This window comes from Triticum urartu, chromosome 3A, assembly GCF_056163025.1.
Source record: "Triticum urartu cultivar PI428250 chromosome 3A, HENAU_Tu73, whole genome shotgun sequence".
Lineage (NCBI taxonomy): Eukaryota > Viridiplantae > Streptophyta > Magnoliopsida > Poales > Poaceae > Triticum > Triticum urartu.
In genome coordinates, this window is record NC_141875.1 from 46974818 (window position 1) to 46988184 (window position 13367).

At 43.0% G+C, this 13367-nt stretch overlaps 1 pseudogene; it reads left to right on the forward strand.

Moving 5' to 3' along the window:
- LOC147978395 (uncharacterized) overlaps positions 1-8914 on the forward strand; it is a 48664-nt pseudogene extending 39750 nt beyond the window's left edge.
- The last annotated feature ends 4453 nt before the right edge of the window (positions 8915-13367 follow it).

Here is a 13367-nt window from a genome sequence, read left to right on the forward strand (position 1 = left end):
TCTTCTCCGGCACCACATAAGGCGCCGGAACCAGCAGCTTCGTTAGGAGAGCTGGGGCTGGGTCTTCGGGCAGCGGAGCCGGACAGTTAATCGGTCCGGATATCGCCCGCCAAGCCTGTCAAAGGTAAGGGAGTTTAGATCCCGCATAGAGTCAAACTATGGAAAAAGCTTAAAACATCCTGTAAAAGGTGTAGATGGCTTACCTCGTTAGCATGACGCTGCAAGCTGTATCCGCGGTCCTCGGAAGAGGATGCAGGAGCCTCGGCGCCCTTAAATAGCAGCCTCCAGGCGTCTTCGTACGTCATGTCGAAGAGCCTGCTGAGGGTTTGATGCTGCGCTGGGTTGAACTCCCACAGATTAAAATCCCGTTGTTGACACGGGAGGATCCGGCGGACGAGCATAACCTGGATTACATTGACAAGCCGGACTGGCTTGTTCACCAGGGACTGGATGCATGTTTGCAATCCGGTCACCTCTTTTTCGTTACCCCACGACAGGCCCGTCTCTTTCCAGGACATAAGCCGCGTGGGGGGTCCGGATCGGAACTCGGGGGCTGCGGTCCATTCCGGATCACGCGGCTCGGTGATATAAAACCACCCAGCTTGCCATCCCTTTAGGGTCTCCACAAAAGAGCCCTCGAACCATAGGACGTTGGCCATCTTGCCTGCCATAGCGCCTCCGCACTCCGCCTGGTTGCCGCGCACCACCTTGGGCTTGACGTTGAAGGTCTTGAGCCAGAGGCCGAAATGGGGGCGGACGCGGAGAAAAGCCTCGCACACGACGATAAACGCCGAGATATTGAGGATGAAGTTCAGGGCCAGATCGTGAAAATCCAGGCCGTAGTAGAACATGAGTCCCCGGACAAATGGGTGAAGTGGAAAACCCAGTCCGCGGAGGAAGTGGGGAAGGAATACTACCCTCTCATGGGGCCTTGGGGTGGGGATAAGCTGCCCCTCCTCGGGAAGCCGGTGCGCGATGTCCTTGGACAAGTATGCGGCCTTCCTTAGCTTTTTAACTTGGCCCTCCGCAACGGTGGAGACCATCCACTTGCCTCCCGCTCCGGACATTGCTGGAGGAGGTTGAGGTGGGAAGTGCGGGCTTGGGCGCTGGAGCTCGAGTGCGCAGGAGATGGATAGGTAGAGGAGGAAGAAGGCATAGGTAAAAAGGTGGATCCTTATCCCCTTATATGGGCGGATGCGGTTGTGCGTCCCCACCTGCCTAGTAAAACTCACTTGCCTCCCAAGCGCCGTGATAGGTGGCGCGGTTGGATTACCCACGTCCGTATTGATGAGAATCCCGTAAAAGGGGGGTACATGATCTCTGCTTTGACAAGACGTGCCAAGGAAACCGCCTCGCTAAACACGCTGAGGTGAAAAAGTAAACGATTCATAAAGGACTTGTCCGTAGTGTGATGACGCACTGCGGAATATGTCAGTAGATTTGATTTGTGTTAATATTATTCTCTCTATGGCAATATGTGGAAGCTTATTTTGCAGAGCCGGACACTACTCTTGGTGTTTACGATCTTCTATGAAGGACTTCGAGGAGGAACCCGCCTTGCAATGCCGAAGACAATTTGCGCGCCGGACTCGTCGTCATTGAAGCCTGGTTCAGGGGCTACTGAGGGAGTCCTGGATTAGGGGGTGTTCGGGTAGCCGGACTATACCTTCAGCCGGACTCCAGGATTATGAAGATACAAGATTGAAGACTTCGTCCCGTGTCCGGATGGGACTTTCCTTGGCGTGGAGGGCAAGCTTGGCGATGCGAATATTCAAGATCTCCTACCATTGTAACCGACTCTATGTAACCCTAACCCTATCCGGTGTCTATATAAACCGGAGGGTTTTAGTCCGTAGGACAACTTCATCAACTCCATAGACAACAATCATACCATAGGCTAGCTTCTAGGGTTTAGCCTCCTTGATCTCGTGGTAGATCTACTCTTGTACTACCCATATCATCAATATTAATCAAGCAGGACGTAGGGTTTTACCTCCATCAAGAGGGCCCGAACCTGGGTAAAACATCGTGTTCCCTGTCTCCTGTTACCATCCGGCCTAGACGCACAGTTCAGGACCCCCTACCCGAGATCCGCCGGTTTTGACACCGACACCTGGTTCAGGGGCTACTGAGGGGGTCCTGGATTAGGGGGTGTCCGGATGGCCGTACTATACCTTCAGCCGCACTCCTGGACTATGAAGACACAAGATTGAAGACTTCGTCCCGTGTCCGGAAGGGACTTTCCTTGGCGTGGAAGGCAATCTTGGCGATACGGATATGTAGATCTCCTACCATTGTAACCGACTCTATATAACCCTAACCCTATCCGGTGTCTATATAAACTGGTGGGTTTTAGTCCGTAGGACAATGTACACATCAACAACCATACCATAGGCTAGCTTCTAGGGTTTAGCCTCCTCGATCTCATGGTAGATCTACTCTTGTACTACCCATATCATCAATATTAATCAAGAAGGACGTAGGGTTTTACCTCCATCGAGAGGGCCCGAACCTGGGTAAAGCTTCGTGTCCCTTGCCTCCTATTACCATCCGGCCTAGACGCACAGTTCGGGACCCCCTACCCGAGATCCGCCGGTTTTGACACCGACAGTCTTCATCCTCATATTCAGAAGTTTTTTTCTTTCTGGCCCTGGTGGCAGCTTTTGGCAAGTTGCTGGGTGTGCTCCTACTTCCATCATCTGAGCTGCTAGAGGGACTGGTGCCCTCACTCATGTGAACCTGCTCCTCTGACTTGTTCTGACTGTCACTTTGATCAGACATAATGCAATCTCTGACAGCTGACCCTGTGAATAGATTATAGATGAGGTAGAGTGGATGAGCATCACAAAATACAGAGGTTTTGCAAAAGAATGAATCAAAAACTTAGTTTTTGTTTTCCTCAGAAAGCATTTCGGATCAACCGATTTGTATACTCGGTGATACCGAAGCAGCTGTTGGAACCTAAACTAGTGAACTCGGTCAGACCGAGTCACAGTTCGGTGGCACTGAGACTGCTAGGGTTTCACAAAGTCCTGAACTCGGTCACACCGATTTTCAATTCTCGGTCAGACCGAGAATCACATGTGCAATGGCCTGAGCCGAATCGGTGGTACCGAGTTCCACAACTCGGTTGGTCCGAGATGGTTTCGGCGGAAACCTAACCCTAAATTTTCAAATCATCTCTAATCTACGGAGTGTTTTTCACTGGATAGGATGGTTTCAATCGTGGCAAGATTCATGGCGAACACAATGTGCTAGGAATCAGATAAGGATAGCACAGTGATCAAGTTCATACCCTAGTTCGGCGACGAACTCGCTACGGTGGCAACGGCGGGGATGATTCCCGTTGACAGCGGCGGAGACCAGCAGCAGGAGGCAACTGGCGACGAGGAGGACGACCCGGAGACCCTGGAGGCAGAGCGGGCTAAGCGCGGGCAAAAGAGTTCGGAGAAAAATTTCCAAAAATTTTGCCCGTGGGTATATATAGCCCGACCCTGTCGGTGTGACCGAGTGGAACAACTCGGTGGCACCGAGATGCATAACTGCAAGAAGTTACTACAACTCGATGTGACCGAAAAGTTCAAATCGGTTGCACCAAGATTGAAAACCTAGATCGACTTAGTGATCTCGGTATGACCAAAATGGATGAATCGGTCAGACTGAAACGCACAAAGAAGTTTTGGAATTTTAAGTCTATGACGAATCGGGGACTCCGAGTGCTCCTCACACAGAGTGGTTCGAATCTGACTTGATCAAATTTTGTGATGTAGCATGAATAGAGTTTGAGACGAGAAAAGCATAGATAGCTAGAGAAGGTTCTTAGGCATTCTTGTCCATCCACTTGGCAAGAGAAAAAAGAAACCAATCAATCAAAACAACAAGTGGATGTCCTTGAATGAGTAAATTATGCAACCAACATGCTCACACAATAAAATGGTAATTGAAATATGTGGCAAAGCATGCACAACCAATTCTAGCATCTATCAAGCAATTGGCGATGACTAGGTCATCTATATATGAGTATATTGACTTAGGAGTCAAATGAGAACATTTGATCATAGGTCATACTCATCGTTTAAGCACAAGTGGGGTTACCACTTTTACATAAAGCGTTGTTGTTTTCACACCATTAGAGTTGCTTTAGCTCAATTCTTAGAGTAAAGCTCCCCCTAGATGTGAGATCCCCCCTTAAGAGGGATGAACTAACCTTGGGTTTTGTCGATGATGACTTCATGTAGATGTTGAAGATGTGGATGCTCAATGTTGATGTAGATCATTTGGAGCTATCCTTTGGAGTGAGTTGCACTTTCAATACCTACACGGGTTAGTCCCATAAGGAACAAATAAGGATATCCATAGGCATAGAGTGATGCACACACAAGATGATGTCTATGAAAGCTTTAGGTTACCTTATCCCTTGTCTTACCAACAAGAGGGTTTGTGACTCCTTGAACTAGTGCAAGATGTGGAAGTTGATTGCACCCGTTCTTGCCAAAATGATAAGAGTGAAGTATGTTGGCAGAGTCACCCTCAAGAACTCTCTAGTTCTTGTTCTTCGGGATCCACACCATCTTGATGTGAATCCTCAGCATTGTAGTTGTACTTGCTAAAGTGGAACTTGATGTAGTCTTGGGAACCCACTTGACCAAGGCCTTAGGAGCTTCTTCAAATGCATCAATTTCCTCTTGAAGCTTGTCCTTGCCTTTTTGCTTGTGGTCTTGTGGTGGAAGATCATCTTGAGCTTGTGTTCCTTTGAAAGAAGTAGGATCATACTTCTCTTGTTGAGGAACAAACTTCGTCTTGGGGTATTGATCTTCTTCCCACTCAACTCCATTGGCATTGAACTTTCGTTCAAAACCAACACCTTGGTTCTTCTGATGCCTTCCTTGCTTGCGTACAATTTCCTCGAATTGCTTACTCCCGGCAAGGCTCTTGTAAACACCTTTCTCTATAATTCCCTTCAATAAGCTATTTTCTTGCTCAAGTGTAACTTGGCTAAGAGAATCATTAGTGGAATCAAGAGAACTACTACAAGCAACAACATTGGATTTAGCATGATTATTGTTACTACTAGAGGAAGAATCTTTCTTGTTCTTGTTACTAGACTTGACTTGAGGCATGTAAGTGGATAAGAGTAAACGCTTGGCAATGTAAGAAGAACTTTTCTTGCGAAGATCATCATTGATTGCCTTCAAGAACTCATGCTCTTGCTCAAGGTTGAGCTTTTCAAAACGTAATTTCTCATGAGTCCTTAAAAGTTCTCGATGATCTCCTAAGATAGTTTCATGGGCTAACTTAAGAGTGTTTAGTTCTTTAGTTAGAGACTCAATCTTCTCCTTATCATTGTCATTCATTTCATCTTGATTAGCATGATTAATTGACGTTTCATCATAGTATTCATCACTAGAGTTGTCAACAAGTAAATCATCATCACCTAACAAGTCATCTTCATCACTATTGAAATCAACATACTCGGGGTGTGATACCTTTGGACCTTTGGCCATGAAGCATCTTCCAATTCCTTCATTTGGTAAATCAAATATGTCGTAGGAGTTGGTTGACACAAGTGATAGACCGGCAAAACCTTCATCTTGAGTATATTCGGAGTCGGAGTGATAGCTTCTCTCGGAGTGATTGTCGGAGTCAGAGCCGGATACCCATTCACCAACATGAGCGTGATGTCTTCGTTTTGTGTAGCTCCTTGACGACTTGTCCTTTCTTTATGAATCCTTGCTTCTCCGTGAGGGTCTTCGTTCATAACGATCATCTCTACTCCTTCTTTCTCTAGGTGGTGATTCTTCTCTTCTACTTATTTTTGGAGAATCTTCTCTTCTTTTGTGGGGTGCCGTACACTCATTGGAATAGTGTCCGGGCCTTCCACAATTGTAGCAGTTTCGCTCTCGACTAGAAGATCTTTTGTCATTGTAGGACCTTGACTTGGAGCTTCTCTCTTTGCTTCTACTCTTGTAGAATTTGTTGAAGTTCTTCATCATTAAGCTCAATTCTTCATTGAAGGTTTGTTTCTCACTTGATGATGTGGGGGCTTCGCATGAGGCTTTGTAAGCACCACTTGATTTGTTGTGAAGTTCCTCCTTATCCTTGAGTGACATCTCATGAGCAACAATTCTTCCAATGACTTCTGTTGGCTTGAGATCTTTGTAATTGGGCATCATTTGAATCAATGTGCACACATTATCATATTTTCCATCCAAGGCTCTTAGGATCTTCTTGATGATGAATATGTCGGTCATCTCTTCACTTCCTAAGCCGGCAATCTCATTTGTGATAAGAGCAAGCCTAGAGTACATTTCAGCGACACCTTCACCATCCTTCATTTTGAACTTGTCAAGTTGACTTTGAAGCACATCCAACTTGGATTCCTTGACGGAGTCGGTACCTTCATGCATGTCAATCAAAGTATCCCAAATTTCCTTTGCATTCTCAAGACGACTGATTTTGTTGAATTCTTCGGGGCACAATCCGTTGAAGAGGATATCACAAGCTTGAGCGTGTATTGCAGCATTTTCAACTCTTCCGCGGTGGCTTCACGATTCGGTTCTCTCCCATCAAAGAATTCACATTGCAAGCCAACACACACAATAGCCCAAACGGTGGGGTTATGTCCAAGAATATGCATTTCATCTTATGCTTCCAACTAGCAAAATTAGTACCACCAAAGTAAGGACCTCTACGGTGATAATTTCCCTCGCTAGACACCATACTCTCCTAGGTTGTGAAACCAAGGCTATGACCACCAAAAGCTATGGAAATCAAAACAAATGGAGACCAGAGCTCTGATACCACTTGTAGGATAGAAAGTATGTCTAGAAGGGGGGTGATTAGACTACTTGACCAATTAAAAATCTATCCTTTTCCCAATTTTAGTCTTTGGCAGATTTTAGTTATCTTAGCACAAGTCAAGCAATCTTAACATAATTCAAGCAAGCATGCAAAGAGTCTATGAGCAGCGGAAAGTAAAGCATGCAACTTACAAGAATGTAAAGGGAAGGGTTTGGAGAATTCAAACGCAATTGGAGACACGGATGTTTTTGTCGTGGTACCGATAGGTGGTGCTATCGTACATCCACGTTGATGGAGACTTCAACCCACGAAGGGTAACGGTTGCGCGAGTCCACGGAGGGCTCCACCCACGAAGGTTCCACAAAGAAGCAACCTTGTCTATCCCATCATGGCCATCGCCCACGAAGGACTTGCCTCACTAGCGGTAGATCTTCACGAAGTAGGCGACCTCCTTGCCCTTACAAACTCCTTGGTTCAACTCCACAATCTTGTCGGAGGCTCCCAAGTGACACCTAGCCAATCTAGGAGACACCACTCTCCAAGAAGTAACAAATGGTGTGTTGATGATGAACTCCTTGCTCTTGTGCTTCAAATGATAGTCTCCCCAACACTCAACTCTCTCACACAGAATATGGATTTGGCGAAAAGAATATTTGAGTGGAAAGCAACTTGGGGAAGGCTAGAGATCAAGATTCATATGGTGGGAATGGAATATCTTGGCCTCAACACATGAGTAGGTGGTTCTCTCTCAGAAAATATGTATTGGAAGTGTAGGTATGTTCTGATGGCTCTCTCCATGAATGAAGAGTGGATGGAGGGGTATATATAGCCTCCACACAAAAACTAACCGTTGCACACAATTTACCAATCTCGGTGAGACCGAATTGAGAAACTCGGTCGGACCGATTTAGCAAACCTAGTGACCGTTAGGATTTTTGGTGGGACTGAGATGCAACTCGGTAGGACCGATATGGTTAGGGTTAGGGCATAACGTAATCTCGATGTGACCGATTACACAAACTCGGTGGGACCGATTTTGGTAATAAGCTAACCATAGAGTTGGTTAGGTAAACTCGGTGGGACCGATCGCTCATTTCGGTGAGACCGAAATGTTACAAAAGGGAAACAGAGAGTTTACATTGCAATCTCGGTGGGACCGATCGCTCATCTCGGTAGGACCGAAACGTTACAAAGGGAAATGGAGAGATTACAACCCCATCTCGGTGAGACCGAGATCCCTATCGGTTAGACCGATTTCCCTAGGGTTTGTGGCAGTGGCTATGACATCTGAACTCGGTGGCGCCGGATAGAAAGAATCAGTGGGGCCGAGTTTGACTTTTGGTTTAGGTCATATGTGGATGTGGGAAGGTAGTTGAGGGTTTTGGAGCATATCACTAGCACTATGAAGCAAGAACCTCATCAAGAAACATCTCATCCCTCCTTGATAGTATTGGCTTTTCCTATAGACTCAATGTGATCTTGGATCACTAAAATATAAAATGTAGAGTCTTGAGCTTTGAGCTTGAGCCAATCTTTTTGTCCTTAGTATTTTGAGGGGTCCACTTTCCTCATCCATGCCATGCCATTCATTGAGCTTTTCCTGAAATATTAATCTTGGAATAATGTTAGCTCAATGAGCTATATGTTGTTAGGAATTACCAAAACCACCCAGGGATAGTTGCACTTTCAATTTGGCTAAAGGAGGGAGCCCTAAAGGTCCCGAAGAAGAGGAAGTTGTAGAAGTTGAACGAGCAACAGATGCAGAACGTACTAGCCAACCAGCCAAGGAGAATTTTCCTCAAGCACATGAGAACACCAACCCATCTCGTGGTTCTAGGCCTGGTCATAAGAGAACATACCCTGATGATGATGCACTGGAATCAGGCCTTATAAATGTGTCTGACACAATTGCAAAGTTCTTGGAAGTAAAACAGGAGAATGCAAAACCATGAACGGTTTACAAAGGGTGTTTATGCATGAAGCTCAAGTTCATGAGCACACATCAGCCAACAGAACCAAGTTACTTGACATTTTGCAGAATCTTAAAGATCTCAGTAAAGAAGAACTTGTTATGGTTGTTTGTGTCATTGGTAGTGGCGCTGGAAAGACTTAGCTTTTCATACATTTGCGTGATGATTTCAAAGTAGTGTTCGTTCGCCAGGAGCTTGAGGCGGCCAAAAAATAAGTGAATATCCAGATTTGAACTTCCAGATTAGCAGTTTATATATATTTTTTGTTCAGGACTAGGTAGTTGGTTTCTTTAAACTCATCCCTTGCAAAATTTAGTGTGTCACCATTCATTTTTTTATATAATCTCATCTTATAATCTTGGAAAGGATACTTTCATCTGTTCATCTGCTAGTTAAAATACCTGCTTCATGTCTTTGCTCTCATTTGCTGAGATTGAATGTTGATGATTTGCTTGATGGACTAAATACATCCAGCGAGCATGACACTTGTGCATTATCTGGTATCTCATTATCTTCTGATATGTATGTATGTATGTATGTATGTATGTATGTATGTATGTATGTATGTATGTATGTATGTATGTATGTATGTATTTATGTATGTATGTATGTGTGTAAGAATGTAAGTATATTGATCAAAATGCAATGTTTTTGCTTCCAGCATGTTCTCTCTTTCTTCGGTGTGGAACAAATAAATTCAAAATATGAGTATTTTCTTATTGTAGACATGTTTGATGGCAACACTCATGCCCATATCATAGAACAATTCCCATTCCTATACCCATGAACCAAACAAAGGAAAATAACTCCTTGTTAAATTCCCACTGATAATTCCCACAACACCAAACATGGGATTGGGACTAATAGTCTTCTTCCAGAGTCTAATCCCTTCACAAACTCCCCCTCCTAAACTCCCATTCCAATCCCTTAAGCTACCCAAAATCATGTTTGTTTGGGGGATTTGGATGTGAGGAATGGGAGTTTAAGGCCCATGGGAATTAACTTCCTTTGATTGGCTCAGGGACAAGGGAATTAAGAGGGGAAGGAGAAGAGGAATTAGGAGGTCCAACTCCCGTATAACTCTTCCTTGGGGGGGAGGCTGGTAACGGCGTGGGATTGGGAGTCGACAAAAAAAACTCAAGTTGTTCCTCACGTCCCGCGGTGGAAGGGGGAAGGCGCGAAAATCCCACCAATAGCGCAGTAAAATCCTAGCTAATGACCCATATTTAGCAGCGCTGCCAACCTTCCTCCAAACAAATCGGCGGCCGCTAACTTCTCCTCAATCTCCAGAGATGGCGGCAAGCACGAACAGGAGCTAAGGTAACCCGTTCTTCCCCTTTCTATCTTGAGCAGGCAGTTGTGAGCACCAGCTAGAAGAGAGCTGGCAGAGATGGCGCCTGCAACGCTGCATCGGAGCTCCCACAAAACTCTCCTGAACCTGATGAACAAAGGTTAGGTGTCGAGCTTTCACCGAATTGGAATCATCCTCCAGCAGAACCACCTGATGCTAGAAAGGACCTTCCTGGGCCTCCTGGCCCAAAACAAAACTAAAAACTAAAAATTAACAAAAAGACCATATGCAGTGAGTATTTTGACATGTAGCGTATAGTAATAATTGTGTATCTTATATTAAAACCAATTTGTGAACGTCTAATACAATACAAAAAATCATGCATGATAAAATTTCCCATGGAAACAAATAGTAAGGAGATAAAACTTTACTATGTCATTCGCTCAATACTAAAAACTATGCCCTTTTTAAAAAAATCTAGAATTGCCATTGAAAAATAAGCATATTCAGAAAATGACATGGCAAAACATTACCAGGAAACAAAAAAGAATGAACAAAATACAAACAAAAAATTGCCATGGCGGAATCATATTAAAAAATGCCATGATCTTTTTAATGAAATTTGCCGTGTGTGAAAAAACACAAAAAATTTAAGAACAATTACGAACAAGAAAATGGCCATGGGTGAACCATATCAAATTTGACATGGTATTTTAATTAAAATTGTCATGATTTGTGTGAGAAAAAGGCCATGATATATAACTACACAAGAATCCATGGCAAAACTAAATTGTTTTTGTGTATGAAATTGCCATGATTTGCTATGCCCCATCGGATCTCCCCCCTCTACATCATTATCCAGGCAAAAACATATTGCAAAAATATTTTTAACTAAACACAAAAATCCATGGCAAAACTACATTGTTTTGTGTATGAGAACATACAAAAAATTGGCATGATCCCACTAGTTTGTCATGGCAACAAGGCATCACAAAAATTAAACATGGTGTGATGCTTTGAAAGTTTATGATAATTACAATCTTACAGCGAACATATAGTTTTAGTCGCCATATTAAGTAGATCAAATTTCATGAAATTGCCATGAAAAAAATGTAAATTTGCCATGTCCTAAAGAAAACAAAAATCCGTAGAAAGTGACATGGCACAAAAAAGTAAATTTGCCATGTTCTATAGAAAACGAATATCCGTAGAAATGTGTCAACTATTTTGTTTGAAATTGTTGTGAAAACATGTTATTTCGCTTCAACTGCGGTTTTCTTAAGATGCCATATTTATGGTTTCCTCATGGTGTTTCGGTGCGACTTTGCTCCATAATTAAGTTCATATATTTTTAGTCATTTCGGATTTTCCTGTTGTTCTGGGGAGTTGACAAGTGGAAGACCTTCTCGACTATATAGCCATTCTTAGTAAATAGAAGGGACCATAAACAGAATGCTGAATTTGAGAATAGGGAATTTTGCAGAGGCCGGGGAGTCCCCCCTTTTCGAAGAAAAAAAGAGAATAGGGAATTTGTTTGTACACTCAATAGAAAAGTTAATTGCATGCACAAGTTCAGAATCTTTCACAATGTACTCACAGTTTTATGCTTTCTTCTCCTTGCCTCTCACATATGTAAATTATTGTCTTTTTAAGTAGTTTGGCATGCTAATGTACCGTGACATTGTTCATGCTTTTTTTTATGTACTAAGAAAAATCACAACAAGTTCCCGCATCAATGCGCGGAGTATCGTCTAGTTTTACAAGTTTGTGCATCAAACTGGCCTCACTTGCAAGTTCTAAGATTCGCGGTGTATTTAACACATCCTTAAAAGATCTGTTCATGACTTATCCACGTTAAGGGCTCCTTTGATTCAAAGGAATTTCATAGGATTTTCGAAAAGTTTGGAATCCTTAGAATTTTTTTCTACATTGGTTGTTTGATTCATAGGATTGAATCATATAGAAAAAATTTCTATGGAATCATGTACTACATTTCATTGAAAATCTAGTATCCATTTCAACTTTTTTTTCCATTTCATTTGTTTTTTCTATGGCATAAAACACTCTGTGCTAATCTTATGAGATTCAAACTAGCAAAAAGGCCCGTGCTTTGCAACGGGTATAAAATATAAATTTATGGGTTTGTGTGGTATTTTAGAGTTTAACTTCCATAATGCATTGTTGAGTTGTAGCTTCCAATTCGCATGCTGCCTTGCCATATCTTTATTTTAATGCAAAATTGCTGGGCAGCCATGCTACTGTCAAGGTGCACTTTCTTTGTTGATTAGCAATACCAACTCCACATATGTCCGGTAAAGCATTATCTGTTTGCAACATCCTATTAAAAAAAATAACACATCAAACTGGACATCAGAGACCACTCCAAATGTGTTGTTAAATTGCAGTTATATTTGAGGTCATCAATTAAATTATTAAATACACATGTACTCCCTCTGTAAACTAATATAAAAGCGTTTAAATCACTACTTTAGTATTCTAAACGCTCTTATATTAGTTTACGGAGGGAGTATATGTGATAACCAAGCAAGACGTCAACCCGAGTACATCAAAATAGCTTCATTTTATGCTACTATATCATGACCAAGAATAGATGAATTATATAAGGGAAAAATAGTGTACGAAGAATGAAGTAGAAAAAAAATCAACTGCTTAAAAATTACCACACGTGATAGATGTCAGGGAGCCTCCCTAGCAAGCAACACGCACAAGATGTAGCTAAGAGGCAAACCATGGGCTGTAAAATATTCATCTGCTCTACGGGAGTATATTTAGCACACTGTTTTGTGTTTTTCCAGCCCACTTGCACTCGTAATTCTCCCACTAAACAAAAACTTCCCAGTGGAGCTCTATGTATGATTAACAGAATGCAGTAGCCAGTAATTACATGTGTCCCTGATTAGTCATGGATTTTCTTCGTTAAATCTCCATGTGCATACTGCATGTGTCTGTAATTAGTCGTGGACTTTCTCCGTTAAATCTCCATATGCATGTCAAATTTCTGAACATAAAGCCAGTCCGCCTGCCATACGGATCACTGAAAATTGAAACTTTAGCATTGTGCTTCAAATTTTAACTGCCATACCAATCATTGAAAATTGAAACTTTAGCACTGTGCTTTAAATTTTACCTGCCATACCGATCATTGCTTTGAAACTTTGGAAAAAAATTAGTCAAGGAGCTACTACTCCATCAAACTTGTACTTGATACACTCCATGCACGGACGCAGTGTATGTACGCCGCTCAAGGCTCATGTGGCCACGAGAGCAACACGCCAACACCACGT